Source organism: Polistes canadensis, unplaced genomic scaffold (assembly GCF_001313835.1).
Source record: "Polistes canadensis isolate GaletaPanama2010 unplaced genomic scaffold, ASM131383v1 scaffold_41, whole genome shotgun sequence".
NCBI lineage: Eukaryota > Metazoa > Arthropoda > Insecta > Hymenoptera > Vespidae > Polistes > Polistes canadensis.
Window position 1 is genome coordinate 515,894 of NW_014569588.1, and position 19,040 is coordinate 534,933.

The following is a 19,040-nucleotide window of genomic DNA, read 5'->3' on the forward strand; positions in this document are numbered from 1 at the left end:
ATAAATAATAAAAATAGTAAAATAATAATAAGTTATACACACCAACAAAAATTAAAACTCTAAATAAAAAAACTAAAATCTCTAGATAGAGTTTTTCCACTGATTTAAGGGATTAAATTAAATTTCCTTCGAAAACTATGAAAATAAAAATAAAATAAAACGCGAATAATGATTGCTCATAGATTCGTTCTTATCTCTCTATTTCCTTTGAAAATAAATTTTCTGTCAGAGTCATGCTGTTCCATCGACTTTGAACGTACCTATACTTAAACTACTCGCCTCTTGTGAATTCATATACCTATAATCTCGTTATTTCCTAAAATTATGAGTTTTAGTATATAATAAAATTCTTTTCATATGCTTTCCTAAAAAGGTATATGTTAGTAATTTCGGATAAAACCTAGGGTTACCACGATTTAACTGAAGTATACAATTTAACACTGACATATACATGTATAACAAAAATGAATATAAATAACGCAATTGTTACGAGATATTTTTGAGAGTTCCTTTCATGTAAAAAAATAAAGATAGAATAAAAGATGTTCAAGTTGTTTCTTCAAAGATCTCACGCTTACTTTTGAAAAGAAGGGTTAAGATGAAATATAGTCTCTCGACTGAGAAAATTTTTCCGATCCTTAGTCTGTTCGGATATCTCTCGAAGGTTCCCTTCTCCGTTTGCTCTAACCTTTTGGTCGGGCTACGGGATGGCGAGCGGGCGGGATTCACCCTACGAGGCACCCCGTTGTCGTTCTCTTTGTATATCCGCTCGAATAATGAATTATATTTTTCTCTTCCAGCGAAGCATAGATTATAATATTTTTTAGTATCTATAAAAACCGTGTGGAAGAGCCGTTGGTATGCCCCGATGTTTTTCTGTCCCTTTTCCTTTTCGTAGATCAGACAGGAGAGTGAGAAGGAAAGAAAGAGAGAGAGAGAGAGAGAGAGAGAGAGAGAGAGAAAGAGAGAGAGAAAGAGAGAGAGAAAGAGAGAAAGAGATAGACGATAAAAGAAGGGGCTGGAAAAAAAGGGTGTCTAACGCGAGATCCTCACATAAATAATCAGGGCGAGTCTCTACCTGGCTGGCGCGGCTTTGCATACACGTTAACTAACTCCAGCTTTGAGAGACGTACAGGGACGCGACATATGCAGTGGGTTGACCCTATCTGTGTTTAATGATCCGCCAATAGGTCGTTCTTTCCACGGACTTCCTTTCTTCTTTCTTTCTCTCTTTTATTTTTATTTTTTTTTATTTTTTCCCCACTTTCCGCAACACGCGCGTTACCGGGACAAAAGAGTTATCGTCGAGTTCTACGACACAAAGATATAGTATAATATATCCTATGTAGATGTTATCCAAAAAAAAGTCAAATAAAAGATTAGGGTATCATTCAGTAACGTAGATACCAAAATCCAACGTCCATTGAAGGTTGAATAGTTGGAACTAATACATATGATGGCGAATAAACTTGTGAGTCTAGAGAATATCGAATAGAAGAAGGCTTTTTTCGTAAGTAAGCGTTTTACTTGGCAGCCCGTTCCACACATGGTGCCACGAAGAACCCCTTTCGCCGGTATTTTCGTTCTCCGTCTGTGCCAGGTTAAGGCAATGTTTTAGATCTTATCCCTGAAATTATACGTCTGTCTGCTTGTCTGCTCCTACTCTAGGACCCTCAGGACGTTGGCACGCGGTATCAAACGCTAATCGCATGCCACGTCCTTTCCTTTTCCCTTATTCTCTTCCGTTCTGCTTTGCTTTACGTCTTCCTTCTTTTTTTTTCTCATTCTTTTTCTCATCCTGTGGGATATTCCCAAGGACACGTCTATCCTCACGTCTCATTCAAGACGAGAAGTATCTAGAGATTAAGATTAAGAAAATGTTCCTTTTTTTCTTTTTCTTCTTAATACTTTGTATGTTTGAAATTTCAATGTCAATTAACGAGATGTAAGTTAAATTTGAAACTAATATAAAGAAAGTTGTTTCAAAGATCTCCTTTAATAATCCGAATGACGTCGATTAGTGGTCGCAACTTAAATGAAACGGTTGGGATTAACGGTGACACTCGAGGCGCAAGCGCAACGATCACGCGGGACTAAGTTGGTCCTATCTTTTGCTTCAGCGTTATTATGCAACAAGTTGCTTTAACCGCCCTCTCCACTCGCTTTTAGCCATCGGTTACCCGCGGTTATTAAGGGTGTCGCTTTCATTGGGCTACTACGTATATAGTACTATCCACATGTGCCGCGTATTTTATGTCGTCTTTAAAGACGATAGTTGATTACGAGTTTCTCTTAACGCTTGTGCGTTAAAATCGTACCTTCGCTTGAATGATAGTCATTAAATATAATACTAATACATAAGTCTACTAAAATATAATCAGAAATAATGAAACAAGATAAATATCAAGACAGTTTGTGCAGTTTTACAAAAAATTTTAACATATTTGTTAGGACATATGGATTTCGAGATTTTTTTCCTTTTTTTATTCTATACATATCTAAACTTTCATAAAGAGAATTCGCAAATCGTCTGTAAAAAAAATAGATATTGGCATACATAAGAGAAAATTTGTACGGTCGATTAAGAACGCTATAGAGAGGAGGGTAGATTTTTGATTTATATTTCCAATTCAACCCTTTCTTACGTTAGCACATTGAATATGCTCTCAACGTAATCGTATGCATTTTACGGGATTTTTCCTATTCCAGCTGGTTGAAGCGTTATTTTAACACGTTCGAAACGCGTGACGTGCGTGCTTAGGGCCTGTAATAAATTTCTACGATCAACATGGAATCGCTCTTATGTTCCGACATGCGTGCTTAGGAAGGGGTCAAATCGAGCGAAAGGTGTATCTTCGAAAGGTTCGGGACCTTACAAAGAGCTCAACTGTCCGTTAGGGAAGAGAGAAGCTAGTTGCGACTACCTGATGGCTGAAGTGGTGCAAATATTTAACGCGATAAGTGCGGCCCCTTTTCCTCTCACGTATAAGAAGCGTTTGTTTGTTTAACTACGATGATACGACCACTTTCGAGTGTATGATAAAGGATAAAAACCAACTGGCGGATCAGAAAATAAACTCATGCTAAAAAGATATAACGAACCCTTTAACGAAAAATTCGTCTAATTTTGTAACAAACTTGAAAATTAAATAACTCAATTTTGAAAACGAAAATCACATTTACATATATAGTTATATATTACATATAGTTGCGAGAAAAATAGAATAATATTATACTTACATAGATTATTGATATATACCATATATATACAAGTAAAAGAAAATATAATATTGAGTCTGTAGGGTGTATTCTATCAATAGTAATCTAATGCCTAACGATCTCACGAGAAATCTTTCCATGCCGTATACAAGTCCGCCTGTTTTCTTTTTAAGGACGAAATGGGTAGGATTCGTGGATACTACGAATTATTATTGATATATACCTACACATATTCGTACGTGTATATATTCATATATTCATATACTCAATAACATGTATTGGTAAGAATATGTAAAAGTCGCACACTCGTGTGCACATAAAAGCCAGAGTTCTCACATGTGCGCGTCACTCTTGCGAATATATGTATTACGTACGTTGTTCAATTTCACGACGTCTAGCTTCAATTCAGTCGGCGGATTTTCCACCATTACTCGAGCATGTTTCCTCCTCTCTCCCTCTCTCTCTCTCTCTCTCTCTCTCTCTCTCTTTCTCTCTTTCTCCTTTTTCTTCTTTTTTTATCTTTCTTTCTCTCCTTCTTTCTTTCTTCCTTCGTTCGTTCACTCGCTCATGCTCCTTGCCGGTTTCAGTGACGGTGCAACACTTTCTGCAGGAAGACAAATTGGAAATATCTCCTCGTAAAATACAGCAGTAGTGCAGGCTTCGACTCACTGAAATATATCTATATATCTACATACATAAATATATATGTATATATGTATATATGAGAACGACAAGGGTATATCCATTCGTACCAACTCGTTATTAAATATCCACCATATGCATCGAAAGCTAAAAGCGACCATCTACGAAAGTCGAGTTGAACTCGTGAACTCGACGAATTATTTATCGAATTAAATATATTGACTTGCTATTACAATTTTTTAATGATTTCATTTTATTGATTTTTTCAATAAAATATGCTTATTTTTTTAGATTGATAATCATCATTTTAGGATATAGGGATTATACGGCGATTAGTTTTGAAAATTTTTCTTTTCGCGTATAACAAAGATCGATAATAAAAAGCATCATTAGTATATAAAAGGAGGTTAGGATTAGAGTCTGCCGAGGTAAAGATTTGACGGATTGGAAGAGAGAGAGTATAGTTTATGTAGAAAGGGTGGAACCAAGCATACGAGACAGCACCATTAATAATCGGAAAGTAATATAATGGTGCATTAAAGGACAGTGTAGCTTTCGAAACCCATGTAAAAGATCCCAAGGGATACCCCATGGAATTATTGTGAAAATGTTTATACCAGTGGTAACGGCAGGTAGTCGGGTCGTAGGTCAATGTGCCTTTATTTTTTTCTATAAAGGGATTTTCTATGGTTTTTTAAATGTTGTTTTCATCTTTTAAGATGGTTTCGGAAAATTTATTTTGTAAAATGTATGAATTCTGTAAGACCTGTTAAATGAAAACAATGTCCGTTTTAGTATTGTATATCGTGTCCGTTATATTGATGCGATTAGAGGACAGGTTCACAGGAGAATTCGTGTCCATTTTCAAAGCGACCTCGAAACGAGACGTGGTTATCTCCTGCTCCAGTACGCTCAGGTAGCAAAATCTGAAGCATCGTTCCTGGGTGAAATCCCCTCTTCGAATGGAACAAACACAATAGCGCATGGAAAAGAGGATGAGAAAGAGAGTGAGAGAGAAAGAGAGAGAGAGAAAGAGAGATAGAATGAGACAGAGAATGCATGATACCTTCTGAAATGTAGGTAGGTACAATGACACCAAATAGGCGGTTGATTGCACAATACTTGGATGTTTATCGACCCATCATCGATACGTACCTCTTCCTTGCTCGTCCTTTAGATGCATTCGTATATACATACGTACGCAAGCATGTGCGCATAGAGTCAACAACCGAATGTTACACCCAATTTAAGGCAGCGAATGTGCAGAACCGTTTCGATGCGCATTAGAAGGTGAAAGCTAACGGAGGATCTCATTTTCGACAATTTTATTCAAACGTCAATGAGCACGTATCCGATTCGACATTTTCTTTCTTTCTTTCACCGTAAATACCACGGAACGAAAATTCGATCGACCAGAAATATTCGTCAATTTATTCTCCATATAAGAGGAAAATGATATTACTCTACATATTTTCACGTCGTTAAAATGGAGACATTTTTGTCGGTAGACTTTAATTAAATTATTAATTTATTGCTAAACATTGCCGGACAAAGATAGTGGTAAGTTATATTTTCAAGCTTCTCTTGATAGCTGTGAATATAGAACGACTTAAGCTGTTTGACGGACATAGTTATTACAGGATTTTATTGCGTGGAGGTCGATAGCATGAAAAAAGGAAGTATAAAGCTCCTTGTGTTTGAAATTTATCGGACTCTCTGTACCGATATATTTTCAGCAGACATTACATAAGAGAGAATTAAAAAGGGTTTATAAACTATTAATAAGCAGAACTATAGGTATGTAAAAGCATTTATCTATAATATTTAACTTTATACATACATCGTATTAAGAAAACGATAGTCAAGAGACATTATCGAATTAATATCGCCGATAAGAGTTATCGAGAAACGAATCATCGTTCGTGTTGTAGTAAGCCGAAAAAAAGAAAAAATGGGTGGAAGAGGAAGAAAGAGGTAAGAAAGAGAGAGTGTTCGGAAAGGATAGAAAAAGAGGGAAGGGAATAGAAGAGAAGAGAAGCAGCAGGGGGTGGGGAATTCGCGCAGGGTTTTGGGGTTGGTCGAGGGTGGTGTGAGTATGTGGGGGTTGAAAGGCGTTGCCTGGCAACCACCCCCGGCTCTTCGTAATGGCCGCCACACACGTCACACACATACTCCCCCCTCCTTCCTTCTCTTCCACCACTTTTTCTTCTTCTTCCTTGGAAATGCGTCCCTCCCCGCATAATACATATCCTGCACCCTACTACATGCCAGCCGTGCGCGCGGGCGGCCGGGGTAAATTCTTAAATTTTGCCCGAATTGAAAATTTCCATATCTTATTCCCGTGGCGCACAGAGCTCCTTGCACTCGTCGTCGTCATCGTCGTCGTCGTCGTCGTCGTCGTCGTCTTCTTCTTCTTCTTCTTCTTCCTCTTCTTTTCTGTCGTCTTTTACGTCGAGGATGACGACGCGCGACAGCTGCAATCGAATCGAAAAATTTCTCCAAGTATTCCATCTCTCTCTTTATTTCTTTCTCTCTCTTTTGTCCGATTTCAAGTACATACATCTTTCTATCTATCTTTTCATTCTTTCAATATAAAGAAGAAGAAGAAGAATACATTTTCTTGTACTACTTCGAATCTATATATTTATTTTAATTTCTCTATCTCTCTCTCTCTCTCTCTCTCTCCCGATAATCTCAAAAAAGTTCATACGAAAAATAAAAGATGGAAGAGAGGAACAATCGTAATGGTCGAAAGTGATCGGAAAGTTGATCGAATTCTTGGATAACGTAGAACATTCGGAAGTAGGAAGCATAGGGTCGCAAGTCCTTTCATCGGACGCCGAGGCACGTGTTCGCGGTGGCAAGCGCTCGCAGCTGCCAGGACACTTATGCAAATCATGCCTCGAGCCGGCTGAGCTTTCGGCTTTATGCACTCCGTTTTAGTTTGCGAATTTGCATCGGTTGAATCGACTCTCTCTTTCTCTCTTTCTGTCTACTTTTTTTTCTATTCCTCTCTCACACTCGTTAGCTATTTTTCTCTTTTTGTGCCCTACGTCTATTTCTCTTACTCTCTTTCTCGGTATACCCTTTCCTCCTTTTACCCTTTTACTCTCGCGATATATACCTGCGAGTACGCGAGCGCAATCGTTCTCGTATTCGTACATACATGTATGTATGTATGCGTGTATGCGTGTGTGTATGCATGTACCCATATCGGTGGTGCTACGTAACGCACGACAATATCGGCCAATTTGCATACGGACCTGGCTTCTACAGATCTTTTCAAAAGCTCGCGACACGGCATCAGATCGCAAAGTTCGAGAGGAGGGACTGACAGAAGGATAGATGGGGAGAACGAACAACCCAAACGAACCCTTTTTTTTCCAACTAGTCAACGTATATTTTGTGTTCCATCGGAGTACTAGGCAAATTTATTTTTTTTAAAGTATCCTATTTCAACGAATTTTTCTGTATTTCCTTATTTTTTTCTTTTTCTTTTTAATAACATATATACCCAAATGTATATTAAAAGAATGTTCGCAAACTGAAAGATCCGAAGGATATTGTTTGGATCGTGCTGTAGTATAGGACGTAGGGAAAAAGAGTAACCAATCCGCGTATGCCCGGAGTGGAATAATATTGTCATGCAAATATACCTCGCGATGTGTACGCGTACACGTAGTACATGTAGAGAGACAAACAGACGTGTACGCACACGCATGGAGAAAGATATACGTGTGTGTGTGTGTGTGTGTAAGAGAGAGAGACACGTTGATCCACGTTGCTATGTATGGACACGCTTGCCATGATTTACATATACTCTGTATGAGGACGGAACAAACGAGCGAGCGAGTAGGAAGGAGATATATAGATAGATTGATAGAAAAGAGGATGGAAGAAGAATGGTTTTGCTACACCTACCTGATTATTCGTTCGAGACCCGGAGGGTCGGTCGATGGCAGGAGTAGAAAACACGTGAGAGGGATGCTGCTGACTCGACGGAGGTTTGCACGAAAGAGAGGAAGAGGGATCGCTAGGGATACGCACATATTTGCAAATATATTTAGCCTCGTTCGACAAGATCGAAAAGTTAAAAGGGCAAACCCCATGCAGCAAGCACGATACTCGCATCGAGTTCGTTCATCCGCATTCAATTTAATGATTTCGTATTCCACTTATCATGATGATTTCTTTCTATTTCCGAACGATTATGATATCGTTGAGACATGAATACGGTGGACTTGTTTTAATCGATAATTTTGTGTAAAATTCATGAATGATAAGTAATAGAAATGAACACTTATGTAAGAGAGTATGAAGAATATTCTTAAATCCCATTGATAGAAATTAGTATTGATATCATTTCTATAGTAATTAGTAGTTAAACGGCATTAATCGTGATTCCCCTCGAATGAAAAGCTTTAGAATTTTGATGCAGCCAATCGAAAGTTGTTCATCGTTCAGGTATGAACTCGAAGGAAGGGGTTGAATGATCCTACGGCTTCGAGAACTCGGTATAGAAATCGAAAGGTTTAGTTGCTTGTACGACAGGATGAGGTACAGACGTGGGAATAACTAAAAGCATTAGCATAGTACAGCACAGTTTATACAATTACCGTATGGAGTATAGTTAGGGAAACGTAAACAAGAAGAGGATTAGACAATGGCAATAATACAATTTACATTATTAAATGATCATTGTTCTGCTAATAACGATGTAAAACTTATCACAAAGTAATATGACAAACGTGTTTAATTTTTTAAATCGATGCGAAGAAATCAGGAAGAAAATAAGAGAGGAAAAATGTTAAGGTTGCTTCGAAAATCCAATTCGTCGGCTTGGATGCAAAATGTAACGAGTGAGATGTTGCGCGGAGACTCGCGATCGAAGGGTGGCATCAGAATCCATGGAATTTTCACGTACACGTCGTCGCGGGAGGAGGATTTTTGAATCCGCAGGCAGCACCGAGGCACGTAGTAACCAGCTCCGCAACTTCTGACAGATACAAATCCTCCCGACGTTATTTGCAGTGCCACACCGTTAAGCCCGGCCCCGTGTGCACTCGACGAATCTCGATATGGAAAATCCGCGAAACGTATAAATGTAGCTGTCAGTCGCAGCCTGCACCCCTAACACCTTTATCCAACGGAAGGGGTGGTAGTGGTGGTGGGTGGGCGATAGGGAGGCCGATGTTGACGACGGTACGTAGGAGGGTAGTTCTCAGTGTCGATACCGTTTACGTTTTCTATGCGAGAATCCTAAGTGTACGTGTACCCTAGAAGAAAACGAAGAAGAAGAAGGAGAAGAAGAATAAGCAAGAATTTCGAAGACTTTCGCGTAAATTTACGTTCAATGACATCTGGATATTTTCGAATGTACATACTGGACATGATCTATAGTTTAGCAGTTTTTATTTTTATCGAATTTTCGAACACGTTGACGTAGCCACGATTTTTCGCTACATTTAACGTGATAAGCTCTTTCTTCTCTTTCCATGATTCAAACCGTGCCAGATTCGCAATGTTTTCTTTTCCACTTTTCTTCGCTCCATTTGCATACTCAGCTATTTCGAGTAATTTCTTTTTTTCTCGAATAAATAATATAATTAATGTGAAAAGTATAAAAATCAAGTAAACATTTCTATTGGATCTAACAAATGCGATATGCACTACTCGATCTTTTCTACGGTGTCGCATATACGACAAAATTTTCTAGGAAAAGCTTGCGACTTTCTGAGAGTGGCATCGAGATATGAAAATTCTTGGCATCCTATATTCGGGCCTTGGTTGGTCGGTCATACTCTTCTTTTGCCGCGAGCCCCCTTGGGGCTGCCACTGTGATAGGGTTGCCACTGCTTTTTCCATATCCGCGTACACACTCTCGCGAGACTCGACAACATCTACGAGCACGGCACACAGATACTACAGCCACTCTTATCACATATTTTTGCATATCATACCGGTCTTCTCAGAAGCACACCTTTTCTCGCGAAAGAGGGTAAGAAAGGAAGAGACTGTGAGGAGATGGTGACTCTTGAAGATTCGAATATTTTCTTCTCTCCCTTCTTTTTATAATATCATACTCTTGTAATAAAAAAAAAGAATATATGTATAAATATATATATATTGTATATATGTATATACATCGGTAACCCTTACATATATTCATTCACATAACTCGTTACAGCTTCGTTGTCGAAAGAAGCAAGGGCTTTTTTCCGAAAGTCTCGTGATAATGATGGAGACGAGATTCTTATCGAAAATCGATAACGTTCTATATAGAGGGACTAGGAAAGCTACGATCCGTAGCAACATGGATATCGATACATTTCTTAAAACGTCGTCTATATGGCAGCTATGTGAGCATACACCTATCTACATATACTTGGATACATTAGCGTATTTGGTAGCGATACTCTCCTTCTACGCCTAGCGAGCTATTCACTTCGAAGCCTTTCCGCGACGACGACGACGACGAAAAGCACCATTTCCTCTTTTCGCGTTTGAGCTAGAAGCGTGAGAGAAGATGGAAAGAAAGAGAGAGAGAGAGAGAGAGAGAGAGAGAGAGAGAGAGAGAGAGAGAGAAAGAGAGAGAGGGGAAGAAAGAGAGAGAGGCTGCTTTCCGGAATCCAAGAGCAGCTCTGGGGTGGGGGGTGATTTTATCCCTTTCGTTTCTTCTCGCAAAATGGAAGGGCCGTAGGGTACAGGAGAGTGTCTTATACACGGCTATACAGCGGTCTCTTCTTATATGAAATACTTATACCCGAGGATATTCAGCAAGCTTATATTCGACTCGCATGCAAATCTCCTCCATACTTGATTTCTCCTGGATGCGGCACTCTGAAATATAACTCGCTTGTTCTCCACCCTGCGCGGCAGCCTGCGCTATTCTTTCTTTCTCTTTACTTTCCTTTTTTTTCCCTCTTTCTCTCTTCCTCTGGAGTCTCACCCTCGATGTAGAATCTTTTCGACACGATTTCTTTTTCTTTTCTTTAGGCTCATCCATTTAAGAAGAAATATTTTCATGATTTTTTTAATTGAATTTATTTTCAAGATTCTTTTTTATTCCGTAGAATATCAAAAATGAAGTTGGATTTTTATCTATTTTAAATTTAAAATAAAACGAGGCGGCATTGAAATCGTTATAATTTCAGTCTGGAAAATATGGTGACTTCCCCTCGACCGCAGAAATAATAATAATAATATAGCTATTTTACTCGAGCCACTGTACGCGTTTCGCGAATGGGGAAGGGATAGAAGGAGAATACGGGGCATGAAGTTTCGTAGGTGGAGGGCAAAGGGTAGAACCGAGAACGGTGGATCTTCCACTGTAACTTACTACTACTCGACGGTTATACAGGGCCAAAGATGTTACTAGAAATACACTGTGCGAGAGAGAGGGAGAGAATGAGAGAATGAAAGAATGAGAGAGAGAAAGAGAGTGAGAGAGAGCGCGAAAGAAAAAAGAAGGAAAGAAAAAGAGAGAAAGAGCCTAGCTTAAAGCGCCAAGACACACTGTCTAGCTGCGAAATTGTTTGGCGAAATACGCCGAGACTTTGTCACTTCTTTCGGGGTACATTTTTATCCCAGAGTGTAGGCGAGGAGAGTAGAGGTATCTCTATTTCGTCCGTATACTTGTCTTGGCATAACTTTGTTTCGTGAAATGAGGCTTCGATACACTTTAAAGTAAAACCTCTTCTTCTTTCATATAACAGATTTCTATTGATCGTTTTGTTATAACATTTCTTTATATTTACCGGTATTTTATAAAATATTTCGATATTTTCTAAATAACCTTATAATTTTTTTTGTTCTCTTTTTGTTAAATTCATTGTCGTAGAAAAAGAAATTTGTTTTCCATTAGAGACAGACGTATCGCGATCGGTTTTACTCGAGGAAAATCGATGACGCAGACCATTGTATAGATTCTTTTACGTACCCCTTCCATGTATGTGTATGAGAGCACACGGATGATGGAATGACGGAGAAAGAAGATCCCAAGGAAAACGCTTCGAAAGATAAGCAGGATGGTGTCTGCGAAATATGTATGCTTTAGAGATCTCAGTTCGATCACGTGTAAGCCAAAGACGCGACACGAAGTTGATTCGTTTTCCTGAATTTTTGGTAACTTGATATATTTTTACAAATAGTCTTTCGTAATAGGAATTTCGTTTGCAAGTTGTTATTTTGATTTTTTTCTTTTAATCATTTTATACGAATAAAATCGAATTTTAGTTAAAGTATTACAACAAACGTTGCAATTATAAGAATATTTCATTGGATTGAACAATCTTACGAAAAGTTATATAAAGATAATCAATTTATAGAAACAATGAACAGACAGTGGTTTTTCTTTGATCGTGTTAGTCAAAGTTTCAAGGATTTCAGAGACGATAAATTAACATAATCCTCCCTTTCAGTCTCATTCGTAGGCATCCTTTTCTTCTCCCACCTTTCCTCACCCATTACCACTCGACGTCCCTCTAAAATAACATCGTACCGCGAGGAAAGTCCTGACCCACCTTAAGAACTTTCCGCAAAGTACTTCGCAGTAACTTTCACTCTCGTTGAATGAACTTGCTCGGAGTTAACGTTCGAAGTAACGAAGAACACTTTTCCTCTTTCTTTCTTGCCTGTCTACGATGGTACTATATATACATGTGCAAACATATAAAAAATATAGAATGTATATATATAAAAAATATGAGAGTCAGACATTTTGATATTTTATCTGTCACTGTTACACTTACTTCTTATCTTACTTTATTGAGATTTGGATGCATTATTTTCGAATATACGATGTCTACTCAGATTCTATAGACGACCAATTGTAAAATTCGATTTGATCGTCCTTCACGTGGAACGCAATATTCGTCGTACTAACGGGACGCGTTATGTTCGATGTTCGAACGATAGATGGTCGTAAAAAATACGCGAAAAGGAGTATAATACGGGAGGTAGAAAAAGGATCGAAGGAGCCTCCCGTATCGCGACTATCGATTTTGCGTTTCCAGTAATTTTACGTTTCCAAGGAGAGGCGAGGCAAGAGAAGGGATGGGAGAAGGCACGTACATATATAGGTATATATGTACGTATACACGTATAGTTGGATATATATATGAATGTACGAATACATATACGAAAGGGGATACAGAGATATTCCGTATACACGACTCCGTATGTCCCCCGTACGAACGCGTGCGTCGTACGGGGGCAAAAAGGGGGTGACGTCTCGACGCCATGATAGATGCGTCGTATACTTGTCGAAGAAAAAAAAATGGAGTTACTCGTTGGATTTGTTGTCGTTTCTACTCTATTTCCTGTCTGTTATGGAGAATATTTGTTCACGTCCTTCCAGAAACTTTGCAGAAATATTTTTTCGACCCAGATAAAGAAGAAAAGAAAAGAAGATAATGGAAGGTTTTTTTTTCAATTAATCGTAAGGGAATAATAGTCGACTGTTATTTCGAAATGTATTAATTCCGATGTATGCGTAAATCCGACAGTCGTTTTTCCGAGAACGTTTGCATCGCATAATGGTAGATAATTCGGTAGGAGGTAGACGACAGGATCTTTCGGTTAGTACTTAAGAAAGCTCGTACAAGATATATGTATATAAGGGATGAGCGATGATGCTTGATATTAGGCAGGCACGCCAAAGGACACGCCATCTTACGAAACTTGGAAATGATGCGGGGTGGTAAGAAGGGGTAGGCGAAGAAGAGAAGAGCTAGAAGGTACGGGGTGGAAAAGTAGATAGTGGGTGGTTGGTTGGCAGGGATATAAGATAAGGATATACGTGTGCATCGCATCCAGGAACCTTGATCCTTTATCCCAAGAGAGCCCCGTGCTGGAGATGGAGCTTTTCGAGTCCTCCTTTCAGTCGAGAATACGTACATATACCGGTCGTTTCAACCTAGAAGATGCGAGTATAGGCTTACTATATCATCGTTTCTTATCATCTGTCCGACTCTCCAAGAGGCTAAATAAAAGGGAACAAAAAAGTTTTTAAGAAAAATCTTATTCTACTTTTCTTGTCCTTTCTATATCAACGAAATCGGTGAAAATGAAAAACAGATAAGTACATCGAGAGATGTCTTAGAACGTCTATCTTCTTTTATTTCTAATTAAATATTATATCTCTATTTTCTTGTTGAAAAACTAATCTCGGATAGAATAATTAAGATGACATTTTTTCCGATTCCGATTTCTGAATCGACCTGTAGAGGCAGCAATGCAAGCTCGCGCGGCAGCGTGATGCGAGATAGACCGTAAAAGATTACTACGACATACAGTGTGCTTCTCTTCTGCCTCGAAGATCCACCTCCACCCTCTCTACCTTCACCCCTACCTTCACCCCTACCCATCAGCTCTTCTCAGGCATCGCGGTATCGCACGGTGTACCGTCGTCTTTACCCCATCCACTTTACCCACACTCTCGGCTCTCTTCCATCCCTGCCGCATCCCGATCTCCCATATCATATTACTCCGAGCGAATCCCTTTTTACGTTCGCTTCCCTCCGCGGCCTTCTTTTTGATATCAAGCGCCGGTTATTATGCACTTATTATTGGCACTTTATGGACGTCGATGTCAATGAAAACGCTGGAATTTTGCGGATACACGAATCCCCGAATGGCGACCGAGTATTAACGACGCGTCTTACCAGCCTCTTAGATATTCCAATTTATGGATGCACATTCTACAAGGAGAAAATTGGAAAACGGGGATTTCAATGCAACACCTAACCTCGTCACCATTGCGCGTTGTCGCCTTTGATGGATATTATTACTTATTAAATGTATTTACATACGAGAATTTTTACTTTCACGACAAAATACAAAAAAGTTAATGAAAATTTGATGGAAGAAAAAAACTAACAGTAAGATAAAATGACCAACTACGAAAGTTTTGATTTTTTTATAAATAGAAATCAATCTGAAATGTATCGAATGAAAAACTTCGATATTATTTTTTTAAATCAATTGGTTTTTCTTCAATATCTAAAGGGAAACAGATTAGATAGCAATAGAAGAAGTCCACGAGGAAATCTTTATCCGCAAAATCTTACATAATATGTGAGTAGAGTAAAAGGAAGGGTCGGTAAATGACATATTTATAAAGAACGCAGATACGCCAGTTTTTACATATGAACTGTGTGTATACGTCTTGCGAGGCACAAGGGCTTCTCTTTCGAGAAGAGGGTCAAACTCGTTGAAAATCGAGGAATACAAGGACGAATTTGGCCAATTTAAAAGGAGTTGCTTATTGGAGAGCATAAAAAGCTGATGAAAGGTACTGCCCTTAAAAATATAGTTTTTTATATTACGTTTGAAAAAAGAAAGAAATGGTCTTACAATTAGTCAAAATTGTCATCGAATCACCGAAGACAAAGTTTCTTGGGGCGAGAAAATATGTTCGTGAATCATTGTTTGCCAAATGCGAGAATTATGCATCCACGTAGTCGTAGAAAGGTCGTTGGCTTTTAATTGGCATGAATAATGAATTTCGACGTGGTGCTTTTAGCGTCGAAGTTCGAGTTACGTAGAATGTGACTGGCCGGGAGTAGTCCGGAGATTGTGAAGGTAGGGGGTGAGAAGCGCAACAGGTTCCACTTAATTATTGAACACTATAACCGTCTGGATCAGCAGCCGCCCCCGTTTTTGCACCCTTCACGGCGAACCGTAATCAACCACCTGTCCGCGATTACGAGGAAGTTAGGGTTGATCGTTGAGCGAAAAATTCGCTCATATTTTCATCTTTTTATCTCCTTTATAATATTTTGAGTAGGTAATTAAAGAATTCTCTTAGATCGATTGGTAATTTATATATTTATCGATGATCCACCAATTTATTTCATTTATCGCGCAAGCAAACCTCGAACGATCGTTAGTTTTATTTGAGTGACGTTTTAGATGTTACGAAAGTTCTATTTGAGGTGAAAGACCGTAAGTCGAGCTACAAGATCCTTCGAGACTTTTATCCGACGGAAAATATATTTCGTTTGGGCGAATATCTTTTTACGTTGGCAGACCTGTATGCAGCAGTACGGGAGCAAATGGGTTCAGAGACGCTGAGACGGTATTGATTTTCTATCCGACGTATGAGAGATGCGTGTTTCGGATAGACTCCTTGCTCTTTGTTTTCTCCTTTCTCGTCTACTTAGCGTCGGAGTCTTCCCTGCGTTCTGGTAAATACATTTCAAAAAGAAAAATTATTACGTTCTATTCTTTCTGAGAGATAAAATCCAAGAGCAAGAACTTTTTGGCGTCTTAACAAAAAGCTCGACGTTCTTACTCTTGTTAGCATTTCCTGTTCTCCTATTTGAGAATTTTGATCTTGTTGAAACACAAACTCATCTCTTCGTGGATTCTTATGAAAGGAACATTAGTTTCGTATATTATTGGCTTTCCAGTTCCGACATTTCAAGGAATAAATTATAGTTCGGCAGCCGGTTTGAATAAGACTAGAGAAAAGAGAGAGAAAATGGGCAAAGAGGGAGATGGCGTCGCGTGAAGAATGGATTTCTTCTTTCTTACGAAGCTTTTTGCCGAGAAGAGGAAAATAGAAAGAGAGAAAAAGAAAAAAAAGAAAGGGTGAGAGGGAGAGACGAAAGAGGGTAGGCGAAGAGAAACCCTCGCGAAAGCGGCTGACGTTGACGAAACGCTATTTGGAAACAACAACTATCGAGAAACTCGCGATATGAGTAAATACAGTAGCTGCTGCAGGCAACGTTTCGCGTTCCATATAGACGACGCGTAACCCACTCGCACATGCGAATCGTATCTTGCACGTGTGTGAGCGCGTGCGCCCTCGTTCTCCCGTAGACGCTTCCGGCTTCAAGCGGGAGGACGAAAGAAAATGCAATTCAGCCCTCGGCTGAACTTGACAGATTCGAGAAAACTTGAAAGAATACGTCGGTTGCTCGGGAACCGTTTCGGTAATGGAGGATCGCCGAAGAAAAAGAAACATTTTCAAAAAAATACCTATAAAATAAAATGCGTGTTCGTTTCTTTCAAATTTGTATGGAATTGAATTATAAAAATCAACGCAAGAAACGAACATCTTTCAAGTAATACGATATATTATTCTTTTCAATTAACATCTTGAAATAATTTAAAAGAATACTAATTAAATATTTACTACATTGCCATATCGTTCTCGTAAAATATTTTCCAAGTTTCAAGATGTTACAGTTTCGAGAGACTTTTATCGCGTTGAAGAATCAAAAGAAGAACGAAGGTATGCGGACTCGAGTTACCTTCCTCGAAAGCTAGCGGAATTAGCGAGATTTACACGCGACATAAACGCCTTGAGAGTGTCGTAAAAGTTCTCCAATGCACTTTTTCTACTCACCATTTGACTATTCGAGCATTCTACTTTGCGTATAGGACGCGAGATTCGGCTATCGCGTTTGCGCGAACTACGCTTCGATGTCCGTACGCGTCTGCCCTTTTCTTTCCACCACCAAAACCATTCCAGCGCATTGCTATCATTGCGAGAGTTCGTAACGACCCCATAAAAATTCCAAATCGTGGTGGCGGCCAAACTTTCGACGTTTCTTACGAGCTTGCGAGATAAGGACCTCTCGATGGCACCACCTTCGTAATTCTTCTTTTACGAAATTTTATTAATCTCTTTTATTTCCTAACGTTTTTTTATGTAATATATATATTTTATATTAAATTTATTTTACGTTACATGATCTTTAAGTTTGATTATTTGAATTCACTCCATTTTCCATTTTCCTATTCACCGTCTGATCATAACGTGCTCGTTATTACTAGCACGAAAAGAGATTTGCGCGAATAACTAGTAAATATAATCAAAGTAGCATTTTCGTAGACATTCTTTACCATTTATATACTATGGTGGCTTATCTCTTGTTGAGCAGGTCGAATTTAAAGTTCGGTTTGCAGTAAGAACGCCATGGAAACATCGGAAATGATGGTGGGAGAACAGTCAACCATCTATAGATTCTCTATAGAGGAAGGAAAAAGGGAAGATGAAGGGCATGGTTCTTCTCCGTGCTACAAAGATTATCAATATTCAGACTCCTATCTTTTTTCGGGGAGCGTTTACACGCGTGTATACACGCTTCGGATATACATGCTAAAGAGGTTGTTATCTACGGGGGTGTAAACGTTTCTTCGAGGCATAAACCTTCATGTAGATTATGAAGAGCCGATTTGATTAAAGTTTTGAAATAGAAAAGCATCCTGTTGTTTTTCTCTGCTGAAAGTAATATAATTTAAAGAATAATTGACAGAGAGTAATTGTTTGAACAAGGAGAATCAGCGTTTAAAAGGTCAACGTTACTTACATTTTCTACGGTTAGAGGGTAAGAGAAAAGCTTTACCATCGCACATCGCGAAGGAGATAAGAAGGCCGAGGAACGTCGAAGGAGAGAAGGTAAGGGTGAGTATGGCATCGGGGCAAGATAGAGGACGAAGGGTGGCGGCGTAGTGGTGGGGCACTGGCTGCGGATGCGAGATGGTCGCTCGAAGACAGCCACTGATAATAAATCATATGATGATACATTCTATCGTTCCATCGGCGAACGAACGCGCTCGTTCCACCGTTCCTTCGTTCCTCTTCAAAACCAGATCCCAGAGAGAAAGCTCGAGCTTTCTCGAGAGAGATCACCTCTGCCGTTGGAAGAGAGCTTGCCTCGTCCTTGCGAGGAGGCAATCTATCACCCTTGGAACATGCCATCTCCATCCCCTTATTCCTCGCCGCAACACCCCTTTCGTTCTCGTTTCTCATCTCTCCCATTCGGTCTCTCTCTCTCTCTCTCTCTCTCTCTCTCTCTCTCTCTCTCTTTCTCTCTCTCTCTCTCCCTCTGTCTATTTCTTTTCCTCTTTATCTTCTTTTCAAGATAGCACCGATCTCACGATAAACTTTAGTTTTCCAAGAAATTTTTCCCTCGACACCGAACTCCTTTGTATGAGTATTCTTACATCTATTATTCGTATATATTAAAGTTTACTGTGATATATTAATATCTACATATTTTATTATTAATTGACTATTTGTCAATATTTTTATTGTTCATCGTACGAGAAGTTTTGGTAATTGATTGAAAATATACAACGTATCGAATAAAAATTGATATATTATTGTATATTAAAATCTTCCAGATCGGAGCTCTCAAGAAAAACATTATTATTTCGTATCGATA

General features: G+C 39.0%; 1 protein-coding gene across 1 annotated transcript in view; it reads right to left on the minus strand.

The window, feature by feature from the left end:
- Window positions 1-19,040, minus strand: part of LOC106784821 (UPF0489 protein C5orf22 homolog) — a 435,726-nt gene that overhangs the window by 31,493 nt on the left and 385,193 nt on the right. The gene's annotated exons all lie outside the window — the stretch shown is intronic.